At 44.4% G+C, this 24,761-nt stretch overlaps 1 protein-coding gene across 1 annotated transcript in view; it reads left to right on the top strand.

The window, feature by feature from the left end:
- vti1a (vesicle transport through interaction with t-SNAREs 1A) overlaps nucleotides 1-24,761 on the top strand; it is a 113,254-nt gene that overhangs the window by 79,452 nt on the left and 9,041 nt on the right.

Genomic DNA, 24,761 nt, shown 5'->3' with positions numbered 1-24,761 from the left:
CTAAGAAAGCACCATAAAGTGCCTCTCTCAATATACTGCAGTGTTTGTGTGCCGACTGAATAGACTGCGGAACGCGGAGTCCACTATGGCGTCTTGTAGGAAAAAGACGACACGTCCACACTGTACGCGTCTCCATTCTTTTCTTCTCTTTGCCTTTGTTTTCCAGAAAATGCACTTACAGCTCATATCCAACTTGCCGTCTTTGTCTTTGCCTTGCCGGTTCAGGCACAATGCAGCCCCCCCCCCCCAACAATCACACAAACACAAGCATTCAAACGCAAATATTTCAATAGGCCTTGTATTATCTTATGCACCCGCCTTTAACACACACGCACACACACACACACACACACACACACACACACACACACACACACACACACACACACACACACCCCGTAATGTCTTGTCACATCTCCATTTCATAAAGTGCCTGTGTGCTTACCCGTGAACCGTGACGCCACGGTTTTGTTTCTTGCTTCCACTTTTTTTTTTTTTTTCCCCTCCTCCTTGTCGCCCGCTGTGGATTTTGATTAAGAGTAATATGTAAATGACACAGACTAAATGTAAAATCCCAGGGCAGGAAGGAAGTGCCAATTGAAATAGATGCTTCAGTGCCCATAGACAATTTGGAGGGCGGCTCACAGGGCGGCCGGCGGTTACTAGAGAGGGAAGGCCTGAGAAGGGCTGTGACGCCGACTGTAACCAATATTTCTGCATATGTCTCCATTTTGTCAAGTATGATTATGGGGAGAGGAGGAGGTTTGAGTGGGGAGGGTTGTGTCTGTGTGTGTTTGGGGAGGGGGGGTGGGTCAACTCGCCTGGTATGTCACCCAAAGCTGTCCAGAAATCATTCATCATTCCCTCCTCCTTGTTCTCCTCTTCCCTTCACCCCCTCTGGCGCTGAAGTAAATAACACGCACTTATTTCAATATTATCATATTAATGTTAAAGTTCAGCTGTCACCTAATGGGAAGACTTAATCAGACGTAGCATTTTAAGAGGCATGCTGCCACCACCACCCCCCCTCCTTCTCCTCCCCCTCCTCGCCCCCCTCTTGATGTGCTTTAGCTCCTCTGGTTAGCGCCCCGCTCAAATCAGGATTTATGAGGGCTTTCTAAAGTGGGGCCCGACTGTGAAGCTTTTTCGACTACTGCCCACCTTTCTGCTTGAAGGGAGGACCGCAACAGCAACTGCTCTTCTTGATATGTATTAATTTCATTTCTCCACCATTTAAAGAAGAAAAAGTGATGTCGTACACCCGAAACATCAATATTGAAATCATTCATAATCAGTGACGCAGAGCTGATGGTAAACAGTAAGTTGGGGATAGTTGAACGATTTCTCCTTTACCCACATCCATTTAGAAAAATAAAAAATCCAAATTTTTCCATATATTGTATTATTCCATACCCTATATATTTAAGTATATAAGTTTGTCCCGTGGTTTCCAGTAGTCGATGCAGTCAGTGATGTAACCCCGCATGAGACAAGATCCTGCTCTTACCATTCAGTAATATCACTGAAGGATTCGAGGTGGAAGCCCTACGGTATACGGACTCCAGGGAGATGTCATCAGTTGGCATCGAGGTGAGGACAGTGAAGGAAGTGGAGAGCGGAAAGGCAATCGAGATAGCAAGAGTTACACCTCAGACAAAAAGCATTGCTTTTGGGCACGGCGACTTTTCCAGTGGCCTTCTACTCAAAGAGCCCGGTCAGCAAACACAGGGACAAGGAGAGACACCGTCTCCTCCAGGGAAAGGTCCATGTAAGTGTGAAAGAGGAGCCAGTTGGACTGCAAAGGGATGTGGGGCTTTATTTAAAGCACTGCTTAATCTTCAGTCCCACACAGTCACATGTCCAAGGACGCGGCGACATATGGACAAATTCAATCACCCATTTCTGGATTGGATGATGACCTGCTGTACTAGTTGAGCCACTGACCACCACCAGTGGCCGTAATCCACATTTTCACTCCGAGGGGGCAGCTCATCTCCGATCAGTTCATGTGAAGCCTATTTCCCTACCTGTACCTGTATGTGAATGGGGCATTTAGACCATACTGCCCTTGATAATTCATTTTTTTTTTTTTTAAAGTGTCACACTTTTAATGTTTTATTTTTTCCTTTTCACTCTCTTTCTAACCCACCATTGGGCACAGACCGGCGCTGTTTAGATCACAGTAATTGTGACACAAACCAGAGGTGTACACTAATTGTCATGCAGATTGATGAATATTCCATCTTTTGTTTAACCATATTTCTACTCCCCTTGTATGAATGCTGCAATTAGCTCATTTTAAAAGCAAACGTTTTGTTTCTGCTCCAGCCAAAAGATTTGGACAGTTGATTTAGACCAGTTTCACAGAGAAATGCCGCCGTCGGCCAACGAGCTGTATCAGCGAGCAGTTCCATAAATACATCAGTTTTAAGTTGATTATGAAAAGTCAACATTTTAGCCTTGTTCCATGTCAGGCAAATAGATCTGACGGTACGAGTTGAGGCAGGCGGGCTCAAAGAGATTTTGGACTCGTTTCTCTTTAAACTTGCTCCTCTCCTCGAATTGTCTCCGTTGTCATGTGGGTGTCACCCCAGCTGAGAAACAATTATACACCCATTAATCTAGCTGTCATGGTTCAAGAAAACCAATTAACTTAAAGACTCTGTGAATATCACTTATTGTTGGAAACGTTCAGAAACACAAATGTCTCAAATAGCTGTCGCTTTGTTTGTAAAATAAACGGAGACATTTCTTGCTGTGAAATGCAACACTGCCAACGAGGTAATTAGTACTGAACACTGCTGTAGGTGCTGTTAATTGGCTGTGTCATAGGCTTATGACTAGTTTCACAAATAGCTGCCCTGTCTTCTGTCATCTATTTCTATTTAGTTGCTGCACAGTTTGTGTGAGAGTGTGTGTGTGTGTGTGTGTGTGTGTGTGCAAACAGCGTTGGGAGAGCTGACGGCTCCTGGTCTGGAGTGCTGCCCTTGATTAGGAAGACCACAGACCATTCAGCAAAGCCTCAGTACATTAAGTGGAACACGGACACAACGGCTCCTCATGAATACAAAATGGTCTTCTGACTGAAGCCGCATCCTTCCTGCTGCTCTACTGAACATCTCAAGCTCCTCACTCGCCATGCTCGCACCATTTGGGAGTGGAATGCAGCTCCAGACCCAGTTAGGACCACTGGGGCTCCTGGCAGCTTCACGGAGGGAGGGGGCACAGTGAAGGGCAATGAAGCAGTGAAGGGAGGGAGGGGGGGGGTGATGGAGGATGTATATTTTGAAGCAGAGGGGTTGTCTGCTCTCACTGGCAGCTGATCCCACATGCAGGTGGTCGACTCAGTCGCCAGGCAGATCAAAAAGTCAAGGCCCCGGGTGGACCTCCCTTTGAAATGGGAATGGGGCCTAGATATCAGACAGAAAACATAAGCAAGCTCCCAGCCACAGAACAGCTCCATATTCATGGCTGAGACTGGCAGTAGCGACGGGGCAGGCGAGATGGACAGAGCCTCCGTCTTTAGAAGAGGACTCCCGCGCACTCTGGTCACTGATTAAGAGATCAGCCTATAAACTGGGATGAAGACGATGCAGTCGCTGGTTGGCTAATAGAGCTGTGCTGTTGCCGAGACCCCGATCTTGCGGCGCACGTGCTCTCAACAAGCTCCCCGCTCTGATTTTACATGGCAATTACGTTTGGATAAATGTAAGCTTTGCACATAGAGCTGGTAATTCAGGAGATCTAAATGTGCTCGTGCAAAAGATGGCCTGAAAAGTGGATATTGTTAATCAGTTCAATTGAAAAACATATTCAAAACTCATCCATGCCAGCAGCAAAGCTCAAATGGAAGTTGCCTCTGTGTTCTTCCACAGAAAGTTTCAGTAGTGTTTCCTTGTTCAAATGAACCACTATCAACAACAGCGTGAGCCAGGAACACAAAGTTCACGACCAAAGTAGACTGTCTGAAGAGCGGAACTTTTAATTTTGTAATATCTCTAAGTTTGCCTCCCTCTTTCGCTATTGGCAAATAAATCGTCCCTCCATGTATCCATCTGTCTGGAATATTAACTACGGGGGTATATAGGTCACACAATTAATGGAATTCAACTTTACCAGTGAGCTGTGGTGGGATTGGAGTCTTGGGACCTTCTTCAAGTCATGTTATGAAGTTGAACAAAAAGATCTGATTTGTACAATTGATGCTGAAAGGGGTTAGATATTTTACCCTTCCCTTTTACTTTTTAGTGAAGAAGAATAAAAAATCATTTCTAGTTATTTATCTGTGCCTGAGGAAAACTTAATCAGAAGGTGTGGGGGTCAGTAGAGCTCCTCCAGTAAACTAGTGGCTCATTGCCAGGCTTCCTACCACCGTGATCCAGCTACGTATATACATGCCATCACACGCTTCATGCATTTACCATCATGCAGACATTTTGAAGTATTGACGTATATTCCACAACTATTGTGCAGGACATGCTTGCCCTATTTCATATTCTACTTAACTTTGTATTACGGCTAAACTCATCATAGTAACCATAACCAATGTTTTTTTTTTTTTTTTTGGTCCCGAGAGTGGCAGATCTCTCCCAGCGGATCATGCTCTCTCTGATCTCTTCGCTATGTTGCTGCCACGATAATTCCATGTACCACGTTTAAACGCATTCCCTTTGCTTTGCAATTTGTTCAGCCTGGCATCATTACCATCCCACTCAACCCCGCGTTCACCCCGCATTTACGCGTCCCACTGGGTCAGTCCTATCCCTGGCCTTCCTCCGCGCACTCCAGGGAGTCATTCTGTATATTTCTTTGAATGTCCAGTCTGTTTTTGTTTTTTTTATTCTGGCAAAAGAGCAAAGTGCCAAAAGCATGAATCGTACGTGGCCCCCATGGAAACCCCGAGATATTTGTTCATATGAAGGTGAGCGCAGCTGCCATTCGATGTGTTCAGAGGACGACGGTCGGCACACTGCGGCAACTCATCTGATAAATGGTGGTAGGGCCTTATTGATGGAAGCAGAAGTCAAAAGGCACGACCGGCATTAGTACAAAGCTCTTGCTGTGCTTTGTGGGCTATTTCAGTACCAGTGCCCCTACCTTCTTCTTCAGCAAGGAAAGCAAAGATTTCTTAAGGCAGATTTATACTTTATGTAACCGCATAGCCCGAAGTGTCTGTGCGGAAAAAAAGTAAATCACCCAGCACAGTGTGTGCAGGAGGGCATAGATATCTGCTGTCGCCGTTTCTTTCTGAATTCCATGGGTTTAGACTTAATGGGGCGTATCAGTACGTTTACCCTCACTTTACACTATCTGCAGACGCGATGCCATATCGTCCACAGTCAGTCATTGAGAGATGGAGACATCAGATTTGTGAGTGAAAGTTATGAGCTTTCAAACCATGCCGGGTGTTTAAAGATAGCAGAATATAGCATAGCACTCGATTGCCTTTAGAACGAGAGTCTTTCTGTGAGACAAGAGTGTGTCGATATTAATTTCCCTTCATAACGTCAAGTTATTTCACTACTTAGGTGTTTGAATGTTAGATAAGTGTCTTGTTTTGAGATAGGTGATACTTTTTTTTTTTTTTTTTTTTTATTCCACTGTGCCTGCGTCTGTGTGTCTGTGGCTACAGGCTGCTGCTGGGACGGTGACAGGGTGAGCCTCAGCCTCATTACTCACTGCTCCTGAGCCAAACAAGCACCACTGCCACCTCTCTCTCTCTCCCTCTCTCTCTCCCCGGCTTTTTCTCCGTCTTCCCCTCTCTTCCTACACCTCGCCTATTAGAGAGTGCTGATGGGACGTTTTTTGCAGAAAGAAAAAGATACACACAAGCCTGGGCTGTAGAGGAAGGGGTTGTTGACAAGGGCAAAGACGTGCCGTTGTTTTATATAAGGGATGCATTTGTCTGTTGAGGATTGACTCGCTTAACTGGCTGCCAAAGCTCCCTTTTTCCTCCCTACGTATCTCCCTCTTGCTATTATCCAGCCCACAGTGGGCTTCTGTGTTTTGATAGGTCAGGACATAGTTGGAATATAGTTATTCCACATGTGATGGATGAAGCATTTCTTTCTTGTCTGTTCTTTTTTTAAAATGAGCTCATGTTAAAGGAGAAAAGAAGAGTTGGAGACAGCCGGCTTTGCATATGGTAAATCGTGTCGGGTCTCCGAATCACTTCAGCGTGGGTGACGTTTGTAATCAAGACGGAACAAACTTTGGTCGTGCTTCACTGAAGCTGTTTCATGTCAGTCATCTGTACAACTTGGCATCAGTGTTGATCTTTGGGTTACCAACAAAACAAAAAAACCACAACCACCGCTTCTCCAAATGCTCGGGGGTCAGCGTGCCACGACATTGAGGTGAAGCTTCGCTCGACCCCTGCTAGTACCATCCAGGCTGAGAGAGCCTCTCCCCCCCACCCCCCCACACCCCTCCTTTAACCCTGACAGACTGTCGTTCTGACGAGATGACTGGAGATCAGTGGCGCTCTCATCCCTTGAAGTGGCTCCAGGTGTCACTCCAAGGGTACCCGCCCCGTTTGATCTGCCGTCGAGCGCCTGTCGGGCCACGGCACCCTCTGATTTCCCCGTCAGAGGGGAAAGAGCCGCTCCTGTCCAAAAGTTCCACTTCTACTTTTGAGTGATAGCAGTGGGGAGAGGAATTGGCTGCTGGGGAGAACGTCATCACCGTAATCACTTGGGAATGGACCGTTTCCCGTTGCCGTTGCTCGCTCGCTCCCATTAAGCGGCGATCGGGAACACTCTCGCCCGTTCCCTCTCCCGGGAGCGCCGTGTTGAGGTGATCTTGATCTGATGCCCCAGTAGTCTAAACAGCAGAAAGAGAAACAAAATAAACATCAGATGAAACCCAAACATTTTCGATGATCATGCTGGGGGCCGTCTTAAGAACAAAATGCATCCTCTCAGATGTCTTCAGATGCTGTCCAAAGGAGGTCCCCGTCTTTATTGAGGAGCTGCACAAACAAAAAGGACAGATGAAACAAAATGGAGGAATGGCGGCATATATATATATATATCTTTTCAGCAAACATGGAAGCCTGTATCCTTCCTCCCTTTCATTTTATTATATCCCTTATGTTTTTCCCCCACCTACTGTGAGCTTCTGTAGAAATTACAGGTGAGATCTCAGTCTGTGGCAGGCCCTGCCTTTCGTCTAGAGGGAGCAGGGGGAAGGGTGGTGGGTTTGGGGAGGAGGGGTTGGGGGGGGGGGGGGGTAGTGAAAAGACTGAGAAGGAGAGAAAAAGAGATTCATGCTTTGCAGTAGTGCTGTGTTGTTTGTGGAGCGCACTCTTCCCTTTGTGTGTCTGGCGATAACTTATTCAGCACAGGGCCATTCATCCAGGGGTTGAGCGCGGGCGTCCGTCAAGACGGAAAATAATGAGGCGACAGCAGCGCAGAGGATAGCTTTCACCCTCTGCCTAGGCCCCACCATACCCCCACCCCCCCACCCACCCCTTTTCTCCATCTCCTCCTCCTCGCCTCCCATTATCAGCCGATTTAAATAGATAATAGGGGGCCTTCTTCAGGACATTTTGAAGCAATTAGAACCTATCACATTGTCTCTTCTTTGACTCCTGTTCCCTCCCAGCAAGCCATTGTGGATACTTCTGGACACACTATGCAACAGATTCCTGGAATTTTGAGGGATGCCTCTGCATCACTGGATGGCAGTTATTGTGTCAAGAGGGAAACTGTCTTTTTTTTTTTTCTTCAGGTTTGTAAAGCAGTCACTCATTTCAGTCAACTGCTCCATCTTGAGCAGTGTGCCAGAACACAAGGTCCATTGGTGATTTCCACAAGGGGCGCTTTACTTGCCAGGTTACAGTGACTCCTCGCCATTCCCCCTTCACGGCCCACGCCCTCCGTTCACTCAGCTCTATTTTGATTATAGCTGTCAACAGATTCTCACCGTTTTTCACTGGTCAAAATCACACAGAGGCATATCGTCATAAAACGGTTTTAAAAAACGAATGACATTAGCTATAAGTAGCTTTATATTATCTCAACTTAGATGATTTAAAAAAGGGGAAATGACTGTTGAATTAATGTCACAATATATCAGATGGAATTTAGATGTAAATGTAAAATTTTTTTTATTATTATTAAAAGTACCTCCTTCAAACAACTAATCAAAGTAAACTAAGCCATTTGTCGAGGTTGTGTTTACATCAGAATATATGGGTTAGTATAGTTTTTGCTGCCCTTGTTGATACTCCTCACATCTCTTTTTGGCACGGTGTAAGAGCTTGAAATATTTACAAATACTGAATTTTCACTTCTTTTTTTTCCCCTTAATATTTTCTTCAAACCTATCAATCATTTACTGTGCCTCTGTTTGTCTGTTTCTCATCCTAACAGCCCCCCCAGGATGGCGCAACGAAACAGAGGCTGTACATTGTTGCCATGTTGTTGATGGCATAAAAGACCCCCTTTATCACAACGGGCGAACACGACCACTTCTTTTGAGGAAGTTAGAAGGTTGTGAGGCGAGGCGTTTGTAGGCATCAGGAGCTTCTGTCAGAGTACTTCAACCGCACATTGGTCCCCCTTTCTAAGCAAAAAAAGTGTCTAACCTTGACTGACTGCTTTTGTACAAACACAAAAATAGAATATATGTTTTATTTTATATATTTCTGTCCCCAAGGCTGGAAGGCAAAAGGACAGACACTACCCATGCCTTACTTGGTTTGGTGGTGCCTGCTGTGAAGGGCATGTCGAAATATGTGAAACACAATTTTGACAAGTACAGTACAAACAAGTGTTGAAAATACTCTTTTTTTTTTTTTTCTTGTCATCACAGGTATGATTTTTTTCTCTATGGCTTCTTTTGTCATATACAAATTGTGTGTGAGATTTACATCTCATTGATATAGATTTAAAGAAGTACAACAAATCTTATGTTTTTATTATCATTATTATTATTGTTGTTGTTATATTGTTAGAACTATTGGTGTAGCACATTTACACGTATCTGCCCATTTGCGTTTTAAATAAACAGCAAACATTTATACTATAAATGCTGTCTGTGCATGAAATGGCAAATATCAGTGATTCAGATTATGTTGAGAGAGACAAAGATATTTGCAACTGTTATCACATGCTTAATGCATCACTACAATTTTATGAGATTTTGCAAAGTAATCGTAAAATTTGAAACAATATCAGTTTCATTATGATCAAAGATATGTGTAATTTCTGTTAATTTACCAGTTTATGTTACATAAAGCAAGGCAGAAATGATTTAAATAGTTCTTTGAATTAAAAACAGTACGACTGAAAAAACTGGCTCAGGCTGTTCCGCTTAACACTTTTGCTTTTTGCTGTTTTTGTTGTATGTGTGGCACCATTGCTATTCCATAAGGAAAACACTTCAAGGAATAGTCATAGCTGTTTCAGATACTGATTGTGACATCGAAACAAAAGAGACCTCGACAAATATATTACTATTTGAACTAAACATGTTGTGGCAGAAACTTGACCATGACCACAGAGATGTGTTTCATCCCTCTGTGTGGAGTGGGGCGGTTGAATTGTTCGTCCAAACCCACTGAAACAATCTTTCTCCCAGAATACATGGCTGGGTCGGTTTGTGACACGGGTTGTTTTGTATGTTACAATTTCTCTGGCAGACCTCGTCCCGGTGATGAATTCCAACCAAAGCAAAGCTTGGACCTAAAATCCTCACGGTCCTCTCTGACTGACAGACTCGCATTTAGTGATGTCCAAACTGCTTTTTCTTTCATGGTGGAAGCCTCAAAGAATAATGTGTTATAACCAAAATTGTAAGGACAAAACAAACTCGTGCCACAAAAGCCTGTAGGACCTTCATCAGTGGAGACAACCCCAGTGAGGCCCAATGCCCATGCAGTCTTATTTTAGCTGTGGGACCAGAGGAAGTTTCTAGATGTTGTGTAATTAGATGGTATGCAGTTAATCCAAGAGGCCATTTGGCAGACACATCAATTTTATTTTATTTTTTCCCCCACTTGAATGTAAACGTCTTAACATTGTCATTTAAGGCTTTAAAATTATTGTACTGGCCACTTGGAGAAGTATTGATAGTTAACGTCAACATAGTTTGCGAGGGTAAATGGGGACGTCCGCCTCAGTGTGCTGATGATCCAGCATCCTTCTGGAAAAAGGATTCCCCCCCCCCCGACGGACCCTGGCCGAGAAATATGCCAAAGTCAAGTGTAGTACACGTTCAAGCCGTTGGCCCGGCCTCTGCTCCGGGGAGTCAACCAGCCATGCACGTCTGTTAATGACAGGTTCCATGTTGCCCGTGGCTTGTGTCCCACTGCACTGTTTGTTTGGAGAGTGGTGCTCGGCCGTGAAGTGCCGGCCCAGCTGGCAGCGATTCTGTTGCCCCTTTGGCCCGGCGGCTGGGTCTTGTTTGGACCACACCAGCCAGGCGGACTGGCATCCAGGAGGAAGAGGAGGAAGAGGAGGAGGAGGGGGAGGAGGGGGTGTGGCGGGGCCGAAGAGCTGCTGGCTGAGCACCTCGGTGCGAGGCCAGGCCTGCTGCCAGCTGTAGAGGAGACCTCCCGGCTCACACCACAATCCTCACGTCTCTGTGGCGACAGGGATCTCAGTTTGCACCTCAAGGGTCAACATCATCCCGTCGTGATCTGTCTCCGTGTGAAGAGTCATGCTCGCAGAATAGCAAAGAAAAGTTAGCAAACATTCTCCTTCCTCATTCCGTCTTTTGGCAGCCAACACTTTTGTAGACAGTAACAAAAGTCTGAATTCAAGACAACTGACAACTTTGTATTTTGAATTTGGTTTTTTTCATTACGGCATTGTTTTTTTTTTTTGTTTTTTTTTTTTGTTTTGGACTTACCCCTGTAGTGTAATATAGCAGCAGTAAGATTATTTGCACAGACACACACATACACAGAGAGATATACTTTGCTTCCACAGTCCAAAAGTTCAGTTGGCCATCTTGCATCAGCCAAAGTTCTTTCGGGCCTGAGAAAAAGAGATACGCTGACCCGTTGAGTCACTGTCTTAATACATGTGAGCGCTATTTTCATTATAAATTTCAATGCTACGGGCAAGAATTTTTTTTTTTTTAAAGTTAACAAATGAGAAATCATCAAAATTACAAAAAGTGCTTGTAATTATCATTTTCTTTTTAGATTCTGTGTGCAGGTGAGTCACCAAGAGCTCATCCCTGGGTTTTGTGTCTCTGTGTAGCTTTGTAGGTTTACCTTTTTCAACCTGCTTTAGACATGCATACTGAAAAGTTGCACTATTTAAAGATCTGCTCGGCACATGTTCAGAACAGATAAAAAAAAAATAAAAAATAGTCCGCTCTGAATAATGATTTATGTCTGATGTGGTTTTCCCCATCAAAAGTCCCCTGGATAGAAATGTCTTAAAACGGCAGCCGGGCCTCCTCTTTCTGATTGGAAAAAAAATTCAAAATCAATGAATATGTAAATATTTGTCATTTCAAAAGTAGAAAAGTTGATGCAACATGCGTCTTGCATCAGTGGAAAAAAAAAAAAAAAATCTGCATTTGCATGTTGCCTTTTGGATTGAGATTCAGCTTCCAAAACTGGTTATGATATCAAAAAAATGCGCTTATATTTCGAGTTCCAAGCTCCGCATATGTATAATATATTACTACACGCTGACTGCCAAGCAGTTCAGGAGAAGTCAAGTTTATGAATTCGCTCATAAACTCCCAACATCAACTATAGCTAATCTGAGTGACAATTATTTTCATTCTTAGTGATAACCTCTTCCGCTCATGTTCACTTCTGTTCAGATCCATCGTGAAAATTTGGAGGCATTTTGTTTATTTTCCAAGTGTTTCGCTGGGTCACATGCATACATCCTGTCAGCCATTGTGTAAACTTTAACCCCCCCCCCGCCCCCGTGTCCCGATGGCGCCACTGCGAAACGTTGCCTCACTGTTAAAGGGAAGTTGTGAGGACACTGGTGCCTTGGCCTAGCATCCTGGTGTCACTTTCCCAGCCTGTTTGTGGAGCCCAGCAATCCCCCCGTTCTCCTCAGCTGACCTGAACGCATCGCCGAGTGTCACACACACGCGAGGCGTCTGATAATCCCGGGCCAGAAACAAAATGTTTTCCTACCGTCACCATTGCATTATTATCATACCCGGTTTTTTTGTCCTTGGACTTGGCTCGTCCCGACGTCCTGTTGGTGGAGCCTTTGAGCCAAGACTCTGTTTTATTTAACAAGATGTTGATGCACACCCACCCCATCTAAAAGTTCCCCTGTGGTGGAGCGTTTGAGAACAGGCTTGACATAAACCATTTCTAAACACTGGTTTTCATTCGACCGATCTTTAATTACATCGTAGAAACGGAGCAACGGAGTTGAAGCAAAGCGCCATGTTAGCAAAGCGTATAATAGTGAGGGACACCACAGCCAGAGGACAGCGGGTCCCCGAGGTGGACATTTTTTTTATATTGCACTAACGTATAGCCAAAGAGAGGTTCAGGCGTTAAAAACGGATATTTGTCTTGGTATATGTGATTAAATTATAGCGTTTTATGTGATCCGTAACTATATGTTTTGGCTTCGCCCAGTCACTTAACATAAATATTATATTGTTACTGTATTTGACTCTATGGACTCTTCAGCATGTCAAGTACACAGTCCACATCCCTTGACCAGGTATTAATCTTCATTAATATCACGTTCACACTCACTTAATATCTATTACACCCTCGTGACTCGTGTAGCGTAACGCCGTGCTTATCTCTCCTTGCTTTTTGTCCTGTATCTTTCTGTCTTCTCAACTCAAGAAGCCATCCACAGTGAGTCAATTAATTCTAGGTATACAAACCACTGGGTTGCATTGCATTGCACAGTGTTGCAGTGTATTATGGTGCCATGAAGAGTATCATTGTAGCCCAGAGCGATGGACAAGCCTTTCTCCAGCTCGGTGACAAAGGCAGCTGTGAGGTCGCGGCCGAGGCCAGGACTATCAGAGCTATCCGTCTAGCAGCCAACGACCATAACAACAAGCCCTGTCAGATAATGGTGTCAACAGTGGGATTGTGTAGCTTCATTTGTGCAAGGAATGTCCCTGGTTTAGTGGTGACGCGTCGCTGTCTATTGACTCAATGGGTCAGATTTTACCCCGTTTCCGTCTCTCGCCGTGTTTGTCCTGTCGAATGGTATATTGTGCTATTCTGAAGGCTGTACGTTGATTTAGAAAAAAAAAACAAAAAAAAATTTGCTTTCCTCCAACTTCGTGATGCGAGAAAGGTCAGCTGCCAAGGATAGTTGGCCTAAAGATGTGGATGTGGGAGGTGACATGATAACTCGTGTTTCACTGAAGCTTCTCTTGCCTCCCACTAAGACATGGATTGTGTGAGCTTGATCAGAAATTCCCACATTTTTTTTGTTTTTTTCTTTCTCCGTTTATTAAGTTTGGTTGTAGTTCAGTCATCAATATTTAGTTTAAGTAAGCACGGTGCTAAAACTCTGCCAGTGAGAGTCAGTCGATGGGTATTTGTGTAGGATTGGCTGTCCCTGAGCTGAACTTATTATAAATCTGACTTTTCAATTGTTTCTTGGGGATTTGGTGTCTGCAGTTTTGATAGACAGACACCCCAGAAACTATGAGAATGTGGCTTCTTTTTTCTTTTCTTTTTTAACCTTTTAGTCATAGTTATGAGCCAGAAGAGTGTTGTTTGACTGAAAGAGAGAGGATCTTTCAGTGTTTGTGTAGCTGCACTGTTGTGGACGGGTCTTACCAGGGTTCCAGATGCTGCTTTCCTTCTGAACTGTCAGAATATCTGTTATTATTGAGCCCCCTCTGCTCTGCCTTTCCCTCCGAGTTTCAGTACTTCCTTTACCTGACTCACTGGATAAAATGATTTCTTTGCTCTTCTCCTCTTCTCTCGTCAGTATATTGCTTTCTCCTCCTGCCACACCGCGTCCTCCTTCCTCTCTCCTAACAGTAAACGTTAAGATCCAGGAGTGGATCAATGGCTGTTATCCTTTGATGTGCCAGGACGCATTACAAGCGGTGGGTTCTAATTGGGGCAGAGAGCTGAGGATCAATGTTGGCTGTAATTGCCTGACACAGGGATGGGTGTGAGACTTTATTATCATTAATATTTAGACATGATGTGGGAGGACCCAGCCGAGGCTAAATGTACAACAGCGGTGGAAACCTTTGATCTTGGGAGATAAGCAGATCGATTGTGGGGGGGGGGGGGGTTGGTGAGGAGTGGCTGAAGTGAGAGAGGTCGCGGAAGTGGGTGCTAGCTGGTGCACGAGTTAGCATGACCCAGACCCAGGATTTTATGGGATTTCTTGCGACTTTCCCCTCGACAAGAGAAGGGCTATGCCAGGCCTCGGTCTTACCGATAGTAAAAAAAACAAACAATAACAGCCTGACATTTGATCAGCATCAAGTGATGAAAAATAGCACATAGTCTAACAGAATGGAGACGCATCTTTACATTTATAGTGTAAGTTCCACTAGACATTCATTAATTAATTTCGTAGTTACTTAAAGTGCAATAGCCCTCCCCTTTGACTTTCTCAATCCTTTACAGGGCAGTCACTAAAGTACCTCTTGACGGATACTTTCTTCAGTCTTCACCATCTTTTCCTTTTCAGTCCTCTTGTCCTCGACAGGTTAATAATGTGTCTATGAAAGCGTCAATCAGGTGTATTAATGCTGATTGAGAGGCAAAAATGCATCTGTGTTTATGTGGATATAAAACAAATTCAATACACAAATCCTCCACGAGCAGCAACAATTTTAACACAACTTATTTCTCATGTCTCTAGAAATAAGGCAGTTAAAAGGACATTTAACGTTGAGATATTAGTGTTTGTCTGTTGCCAGAGCCCATTGTTGGAGAGATGTAACAGTATATGGAGGAGGAGGCGGCCCTGTGGCGCTCAAGGTGTCTACCTTGGTGTCAGCAAACACAAGATGATGTTACCTAATCTCATGGGTAAAGAAGAGGGCCGGACGGTCTGGTGGAACACTCCCTGTCTAATGGCATGGCCGGAGGGTGCGTGGACCTTCCCCTATCTCCATCACCAAGACTCGGGGCATGCTGGAACGCTTAAGCTGCCATGTATACTCTCAGTGGTGTCTACGCCGGGGGATTCTTGGTCCCCCTAGGACTGATACCTTATTTGTTTGTGGTACTTAGCGAGACAAAGAATGGTAAAAGGTTGCACAATAATAGGCGTGTTGCTTTTCATGACAGTGACCCACAGCGATCGCGGTCAGCAGGATGACACTGATCCCAAAAATGGATTAAATGAGTGATATGTTGTTTGGGAGAAAAACTCCAGCAATCTGCTTCAAATTATCTATGAAATGAAGCAAAAAAAAAAAAGCACCTTTCAGTCACTGACAGGACAATTCTTGTTGAAGACATAAACTATTCCAAGAGGTTAACGTCTGACCATCCAGTAAACTATTACTGTATGAAACCAAAGGCCACTTTTAAATCTGGGCTCTGTGGATCCTCATACATTGTTGTCCTGACACCCTAACAGCCGCATTCCCCGCTGTCTGCCTCAAAACTATACTGTAATTACACTGTAATGTACAGTAAATGACACAGTATGTTTTGAACAGTAGCCTGAAATTCATAAACACTAAAGCTGATTATATATTATACTCCGGAAAGCTTTCTCTGAGCCCCATCTGATTGTTGCCGTCCCCATATTTAAAATGGAAGCATGCAGTTGTGAACGTTTTGTAATCAGTATTGGCTCCTCGTCTCTGCATTCATTGCCCTACATTCTTGTGTACATCCCTAACATTACGCTGCGCAGACACTAGTCCCATTGTGGGAAACCTCTGTGTTGTGCAACAAACGGCCCTTTATGTAACACTTCCATCATTATGCTGGCTTCGGTGGCGTTCGCGGAGATGTATATCTGTTGTGTTTGGTTAGCAAATGATTTTGCCGATAACTGACATTTTGACCAAGACAGATCTGTTATGGTAACCCAAACACTGGTGTCTTAGTAGTAGAAAGTTGCCATGTGCAGCGTAGAACTGTGTAGAACCTTGCTTTTGATCAGTATCGAAATCCACTGGCCCTTTCTCTGTAGCGGCAAGGCGGCCAGCTTTTGTATTTTTACCATCAAGGCTCAGTGTTTTCAGTGTGGCCACACTTTCAAAGGCCCTTTTTAGCCTGTTGTAAGAGGCCTGTCTTTTGACCGTTAATGTTAAAAGTTAGCGCAGTAGGCTCAGTACTTGTTAGACTCTCTTGTGTCCCCCGAATGTGTGTGTGTGTGTGTTTTTGAAGGGTATTTGTGTACAGGTCTTTTTTTTTCTTTCTTTCTCTGCGTGTGCGTTTGTGTGTCCGCGTGCATGTGGATGAGGGAATAAGATAAGAAGGAGATGGAAGAGTTGTTCAGAGGAGCTTCCTCACTCAGAGACGTCCCCATCTGTTCCGCCTGGGCCTAATTGTTCCTGGGTGCGAAGACATGGGAAAAAAAGGAAGGAAAGTATCTGTGCTCTCCCCCTGTCCCAGAGTTATTTCTGTAACATTAAAAGCTCGCCACCAGCATGCTCCAGATTATTGCCATGTAAATACTGGCACTTGGCTCGATTCCCCGCTAATGAATGTCATTTACTTTTTTAAACGAGGATTAATTATCAACAGAGGACCCCTCTCTCCTCCCACAGGGAGCATGCCGCAATTAGCTGCCAAGAAAGATGGCTGCTAATACTTATGGTATTATTTTTTGAGAGTGTGTGTGTGTGTGGTTTTTTTTTTTAAATACATCTATATATGCGAATGTGTACATATGTTCCGGTGACACTGCAACTAACCTCCTAATTAACTATGTGCTTACGTCTGCGGCAGTACTGCCGGAGACCACTGGCGAGGCGAGCAGGAGAGACGCGTGTCGGCTTCACGTCCTCGGGGTTTTTTTTTTTTTTTTGTCGGACGCCCGCTGCTGGACATTGTTGTGAAACCGAGGAAGAAGAAAAGAGTTGTGCTTTCACCGGAGCCTCCTTTTCCCCGGGTTGCAAAATAAGACGTGGAAAACAAACACAGGCCTCAAATTAGATTTCCCAAAACATCGCAATCCCTCTCATTTCACACACCACTGCGGCCTGCGGACAGGAATAGAAAAACCCCCGTGAAATCCGCGGCAGAACGGCAGCGGCACGGCCGCTGGAACACTTGACAAATGAGAGCCCTCTGGATCTATCCCATGACCCCATTTTCTTCATTACAAAATATCTCAAACTTGTTCAAATTTGCCCACTTTAGGTATGTTCCAAAACACTTGTGTGTGTGTGTGTGTGTGTGTGTGTGTGTGTGTGTGTGTGTGTGTGTGTGTGTGTGTGTGTGTGTGTGTGTGTGTGTGTGTGTGTGTGTGTGTTGTGTGTGTGTGCTTTGACTGGTAGAAAAAAAAGTTTTCAGCCGGACTATCCGCTCCCAATCATTGCTGAAGTGTTTCTCTTTGCGTGGGCTGCTGCAGCCACTGCACTTAACCCAAATGAAGGCGAAGACGGGGGATGAGGGTTATTTCTGCTGACAGTGGCACTGTTTGAGGTGTGGACCCCCTCCTGAGAAAAGCAGACCTTGATAATGCTGCAGAGCCGTCAGGGTTAAATTCAAAACGGCCCTCCACTTGAGCGGAGATCAAGTCTGCCTTTATTTAAACCAAAAAAAAAAACCACCCTTTATTTGGCAAATAAGAGCCGTCACAGCATTCGGCTGAAATGAGCAAGTTCAAACAATGACTTAAATGATGCAACATTGAATAAGAGAATAAAAATGAGTCCTATTCATATTTCACCAGAAAGATCGTTAAAAACCCAGTTCCAAAGAAGGCTGCTTTTGATTTGTTAGTGTTTCTCAAATTAACAACTGCCACTCTGGTTTTGCTCGCGTCGCCCCAGTCCAGATCTGGGACATAAAAGTGGGCATCAACACCGGGGTTGTGATCATGGATAACTGTGAGAAAGTCCCCCCCCGCACTCCACTCCCGACTCTCTCCATGTTTTATGACTGGATTCTGTTCCTGCTCCCTGACTCACCTCTCAGTGTGAAATGAACAAGTCTCGACTCCCCTCTTCATTCCCCCCGTCGAGCTCGCAGCTACGCGCGAGCGCTGCCAAGAATGGCGTTTCTGTTTGGGCCTAAACATGCGGAGGACGCCGCTCCGCCGAGTGGTGTCATTCGACGTGCGGTTGTACAGTACGTCACTGTGCCCGGGGAGATGTTTGCATACGTCTCGGTCTGATTATAAACTTTTAAAGAGAGATGAACTTTCTCGGTTTGAAGCAAATTTACTGCAGCGCTGACTCAACACTTTACCTTACCAAGTAAACAGTAGGAGGCTCTCACGTCTTCTCAGCGACTGGGACACACCTAAACACTAACTCGTTCCCACTTTTATCACTTTTTTCTATCTTCTTTCTAGTTTTCTTGGCCTCTCCCTCACTTTCTTTTTCGCTCTTTCTACCGGGGGAGGGTGAGGGGCGCGCTCCGGGCTGCGGCAGGTTTAGCGGAATCTGAAAAAGGGCACGGGTAATTTGGGATCGGCTCCGTTTCATCATCTCCTGCTGTCAGAAGTTTGTTTCTGAAGCAGCAGACTGAACATTTGCCTCCTCGCATGATGTGTCACAAGTGGCACTTTGTTGAGCCGTCGTGTTCGTCTTTGACAGGTTTTTACGCAGTGGAAATCAACAGAACTCGGAACGGTGAATGAATCCCGTTGTAAATCAGGGCTTTGTCAGGACGTGTGTTTCCGTTGCGCAGCGCAATGTGTTTGTTTCCAGCATTTGATTTATTTTCGCACTTTGGAAGTTCCAACAGCCTCACCCAATACATAAAATTCTCTGTTGCCTTTTTTTCATAACTGGAAGACCTGCCAAGTCAACAGGACTCCCAAAAAGATTACGCAGCCTATTGTTCCTAATGTTTCAGCATTGTGAACGTATTAATATTTCCAGATGTCACATAGTTGGTTTGGATACTGCATGTTTTTTTCATTTGGGATTTAATTGAAGGTTTCTATTCAGTGCAGACGATGTGGATTGCAAATTGTAATTTATGTCTCCATTAAGTGACCAGAACTTAGAAAGTAAGTGCGCAGACTGTTATGGTAATTACACTTAACATTTATCAGTCTTTCAGCCACCTGTTTCATTACTTGTGTCATTGACCTCTGTGACTGTAAGCCAAATTCAATGGTTTTTATCCTTACATTTGTGAAACTCTGTAGTGACTCCAAAGACATGCACCCATATTATGACATTTGAAATGAGTACAATTCATTTACATTTTTTAAATGAGGGAAACTTAATCAACAAGATGAATTTGATTAAATTAAAAAGGCAGGGTTACCAAAATATAATGCAGTCTTAAAACAGTTCAAACTTTTAAATCAGTGTGACAGTACTTCGGGTATCTTAATTCAGATTCATATCAGAAACATTAATAGATAAAGGGACTTTTGTGAATTGAATAGAGGTTTAAGGCAGACACTTGAAAATCTACAATCTTGAGAATAAAGTTAAAGTGCCTATTCTTTATTTTATGAGAAGGTAAAAGTGCATTTTAATCCAGAAGTCATCCAACAGCAGCCTTTCCTCTGTACAGAAACCCGTTTGTCGTAGAACTTATTGTTCCTACTGCAAGTTAAACCCTTTGAACAGGCTTTTATCCTGTGTACCTGTGTAGTTCAAAGAAGTCTGTTGTCAGAACCCGTGGAAGTGGATGTTAAGCAGTCAAAATGTTTCTTAAAGTGCCCGTGTGCACGAGGTGTAAGTGAATAAATAGATAAACAACCACAAGGCTTTGCAGAACGAGTCCCTCTGGCTTTGGGCCAAACAGGTAATTCCTCGGGCGTAGTTTTGGAAGGGCCACAGCAAGCCAAGCCTGCCTCAGCAGTCAGACTGTCTGCACATTTCTGCCGCTGATGGCATACCAGGGGCGCCATTTTCCTCTCTGAGACAGACAAGCCAGAGGATCTGATTGGCCTTCCGCCAATACACACTCACAAAGGCTCCTTTGACAGCAGGTCAGTCGGTTAACCAAGCAGTAGGCAGAGGGAGTGAGGGATAAGCCAGAAGAAGAAGGAAAGAAAAAAACAAAACTCCTCTTCACCTCCTCACCCATAAGCTTCTTGATTAAAAGAATCATCCATCGGGGGGGGAAAAAAAACGGTTCTTCCGAATGGTGCAAAAAGTGATAGCTTTTCCTAATGAGTTGGTAGTTTTGTAATTGTTCCGTATGCTTTTGGACAGTTTTAGATTGGCCACTGGACCGGCAACGTGGGGAATTCATGTGTAAATATGACCTGTGCTTGTATGTTATGTGTGTGGGCTAATATCCTTGCGGCCTTTCCTAGACATTCAGGCTGGCATGCCATAAGTATGTAAAATAAATATCTGCAGGAACTGACAATAATCCGCTACCCTTGTCTGCCTCCATCAAAACTATTCCACTATGTGTGATTTTGAGGTCAATTGTTTGTTTTGTGTGACCATCTTTTTTGCCATCTATAATAAATCTCAACTCTTTTTTTTTCCTCCCCAGAATTGGAAGACACCGTAACTCGTTTAACCTGATTTTTTTTTTTTTTTTTTAAGAAGCTGTAATTCAGAGCAAATGGAAATGTATTTATTTTTCCTTTCACCGCAGTTTAATGCAATAGACATCGGGTGTTACAATTTGACCAAGATAAATATGCGCTCAATGATTAGTCCATCCTTGTTATGATGTTGATGGAGCCTCACATCTTATATTTTCATCATAAAGCTGTGTAGGAGCTGACACGGTGCCGTTAAATAGCCGTTGATGTTCTCCTGTGTGCTTCGGCGCTCATTATCTCTCCAGTCCAGGCCTTGCTTCTCTGCTTTCTCCTGCCGCCCATCTCTTCCCCTGTGTATCAGCCGCTTTGCATACGACTGATGTTTAAATGCTGCATTGTTAACTGACGTGGGGTAGCCCTTTGCTGACCCGGGAGGTATTTGCTCGTTTGATCATGGGGCAGCAGTTTTAATGTATCGAAGCAGTGCCGCTCCGTAAAGCCCCTAGTATGAGTAGAGACAGAGGGCGAAAGCAGGACGAGGGATCCATCGGTTGCAGGCCTGACAGTACAGAAGGAAGGTGATTATTAGAATATCTGTTGGTCAGCAAGGCCAGAGGGGACGCTGCTGACCCTGCATTTCCACTTATGTTGTGCTGGTGGGTGCTGGTATTTTCGGGGGGTGTTATGCGAGGGCCGTGGCAACGACGGAGAACAGGGCTCCATTGATGAGCACATTCAATTCTTCTATCAGAATATGTTGTTTTTTTTAATAAGGGATTAAATATCTCCCTGGCAGTATGAGCATTTGTTTCAGGCCTTGTTCTGACCATTTTTTTTTTTTTTTTTTACATAATTATTATTCCCATCTGATTTTTGCCTCCTCTACAATGGACTTCTTGCCAGAATCACAAAGGGCCTTTTTCTTATTCCCTAAAAATAACATTTATTCTTCTCGTGAAGTTAATAGTTTTGCACTAAACTGTCTTTTATAAACTTCTACATGCGGCATTCACTTCGATTCTCTACTGTCAAAGCTGGTCCTTTTTCTGTGACAAAGACTGGAGCATGGTAACTGAAAAGCTCAGTGTCAGTGAAAACCACCTCGCCTTTACATTTGTGTCACTGGATGCAGGAGTCCCACTTCGCCAGCTGACAACACAACAGAAAGAAGTGCTGAGAAGGAGAAAAACAATGACACAAACAGCGTACAAGTTTGTGTTTACACCTTGGGACCTATGTATCAAGACTCTGCTTGCACTGAAGCTAACCAGACTCTGGGCCCTCAAAAGGAAAATATTGAACACCCATACAGCCTTCTTGCCTTTTCCTCACTGTTCTTTGCCCCTTTTTTTCTTTTTCTATTCTCTCTTTTTTCTCTTTGGTTGGTTTCTTGTGGGAAGTCTCACAGAGTGGCAGTGACCATAGATACCAAGGGGAGAGAAAAAAAAAAAAAACTGTATGAAAACCCACTTCGCTCTACTAGATCATTAATATTTGATGGGACGGTTCCCCTATGAATTTCCCATAGCATTCCATAGTGGGCTTGTGATGTGCAGAGTGTAAGCCTGCAGATGAGGGATTATTTGACTTGATTCCCAGCTCACTGGCAGCATCAGGACCTCTGTGCACCAGGTGGATCAGCTCGACCACTAACTCACAAAAAAAAAAAAAAAAAAAGTGCTAATATTGTATTTATTCCGTGTATTTAGAAAGCTTGCAAACAGCAGTCTTTTTAATTTCCACAAGACTCAACCTGTTGTTGTGTCATTAAGCCCGTTTGACTTCGTTTCCTTTAAAAAAAATAAAAAATAAAATAAAAAGCCTTTGAATTCCCATCTGAATATTAATGCTAACATGCTCCTGATTAACTCCCTCCTTCCATATCCATGTCGAGCACCGCGCGTCCTCCCGAGAGCTCACAACTGGATTCTGCAAATATGGATCGCCTCTTTTATTTTCCAAAAGTCCCAGAGCAACCCAGCTGCCCCTTGACTTTTGAACCGCGGTTCACAGGGAAAGCAGAGGTGAAGCAGCAATCTGCATCTCTCATGGTGCCTGACGCCCACACTCTGAGCCGAGATGCAGAGAGCGGATGCCACACGAGTTTACCTCTCGCAGTGGAAGTGAGGAAAGAAATCATTTAAAATGAGATTTCAGTCGGTAAACTCAGGCTGTTGTCGCCTCAAAAATTCCTCCCCTCCTTCTTTTGCCCCCCCCCACCCCCCTCCCTCCCTCCTCCTCTCCCCCCCACCCCCCAATGAATTCCCGTTTTGTTGCTTCTTTACTTCGTCTTTCTTTTTCGGAGTTTTTGCAGAAGACTGACCCCGCATGGCTGCGAGCCCTGATTAGCCGGGCTTCAGAGCTCAGAGTCTATTGATCGGGCCTCCAGAACACTAAGCAAATGTTGCTGGAGAAACAAGTCAATAATGCTGTTACTGCAACCATCCCTGTCACACTGCTGGCTTCCCCCGCACACTCCGAATGCTTGTTTTTCATGGGATCGGGAGTTGGAAGTGAGATTCGGCGGTGAGACAGGCAATCATGAGCAAATCAGTGTCACTCAAAGTTCTGGCTGTCCACTCTCTTTCTCTTTCTCTTCCTCTCCTTTTCTCACTCTAAACCGTGTTGTTTTCTCTATACTGGACATCCAATGCTGGATTTAATGTCGTCTAATCTGTGATTTCTTCCATGCAAACGGCTGCTGGACATGTTTATTCTGATCAATTGCCTGACTTCCTTCGCTAACGTCTCTCAGTTCACACACACACACACTCACGCACACACCCGTCTCTCTGCTGAGGCTCTTGGACAAGGGAAGCTAGTCTGCAAATTTAATGGGACAGCATGGATTATTTAGACTGACTAAAGCTTCCCTTGTAGTGTCAAATGGGGGGTTGTAGGATGACATTATACCCTTACATACTAACTCTCCCCCCCCCCCCCCCCCCGCTGTCTCCCTGCTCTGCTTACCTGCCGTATGAAGTGATCCGTATCTGCATGTCCAAGCAAGTTCGACCCGATGATTCACACAATCTGTAATTGTTCTCTACCGTTCCACACCAGATCGGGCCTCTGGAGCTTCACACACACTCTACTGAACAGCGTCTTGATGCAACCGCGCTACCGCAGGGTCCTTTACATAATCTGACACGGTGAACCTTGTCCTTTCGTGCCCGGAGGGTGGAGCAAGGGCAAAAAAGAGTATCCTGGCGGTCACAAGGTCAAGTTCCTGCTTCCCTTGCTCTCCTACGACTTGGTCCGGTCGGCATTCAGTTAGCACTGACATGCAAACTCGACCTTCAACCTCGGCGTGTCAGCGGAGGGCAAATGCTTTAGCTTCTCGCCTCACAGTTGGAGGTCCTGCTGTCATATATAACAGTGACGGCTTGAAACCGACCAACAAAACATCAACTTGTATACATATATGGTAGTATCTGACTGTATAAAGTCTCTTTTTCACGATTCTCAAACAAACTGACCACTGGGGAAAAAAACAAAAAACATTGAGCATCTTATCAGACATGGGTTTGGCTTGGACAGACACATAACTACACACTTTGCACAAAAAAGCTGGTAGTATGAACAAACTTTATTTTTTAGTGAGTTGGTGAACATGGGAAAATGTGCCATCTTGAAAGTTTACAGACACATTTGTTTGAAAAAAGTCCATCGTGTGTGCGTGTGTGTGTGTGTGTGTGTGTGTGTGTGTGTGTGTGTGTGTGTGTGTGTGTGTGTGTGTGTGTGTGTGTGTGTGTGTGTGTGTGTGTGTGTGTGTGTGTGTGTGTGTGTGTGTGTGTGTGTGTGTGTGTGTGTGTGTGGAGGGGGGGGGGGGGTGTATATGTGTGTGTGTCGATGTACTCGTGTGTACTTGTGGGCAAAATCGCGACATGATCCACATTTTTCCACACACAGGATGCAAAACCAAAACCACACGGGACTTGAAGCAAATATTTGGGCGAGCTGCTTCAAAATGGCAAACAAACACGGTGCAGAGGATCTTCTTCCTCACCAGTTAATAATAATAATAATAATAAAAAAACGTCAGACATAAACACTAATATCCTCATAGCTTCTTTGTCAAGGAATCCTAAACAGATGGGTTTTTCAGGTCCAGAGAGTTTAAAGCATTTAAAGCTGATGGGGCAAGTTCTAGTGAAGATTCTTTAAAATGATAATAAAGAAATAGTTGTGCTGTCATTTCCCAGTTTGTGTAAATTATTT

This window comes from Blennius ocellaris, assembly GCF_963422515.1.
Source record: "Blennius ocellaris genome assembly, chromosome: 21".
Lineage (NCBI taxonomy): Eukaryota > Metazoa > Chordata > Actinopteri > Blenniiformes > Blenniidae > Blennius > Blennius ocellaris.
This window is presented reverse-complemented; position numbering and strand designations above follow the sequence as displayed.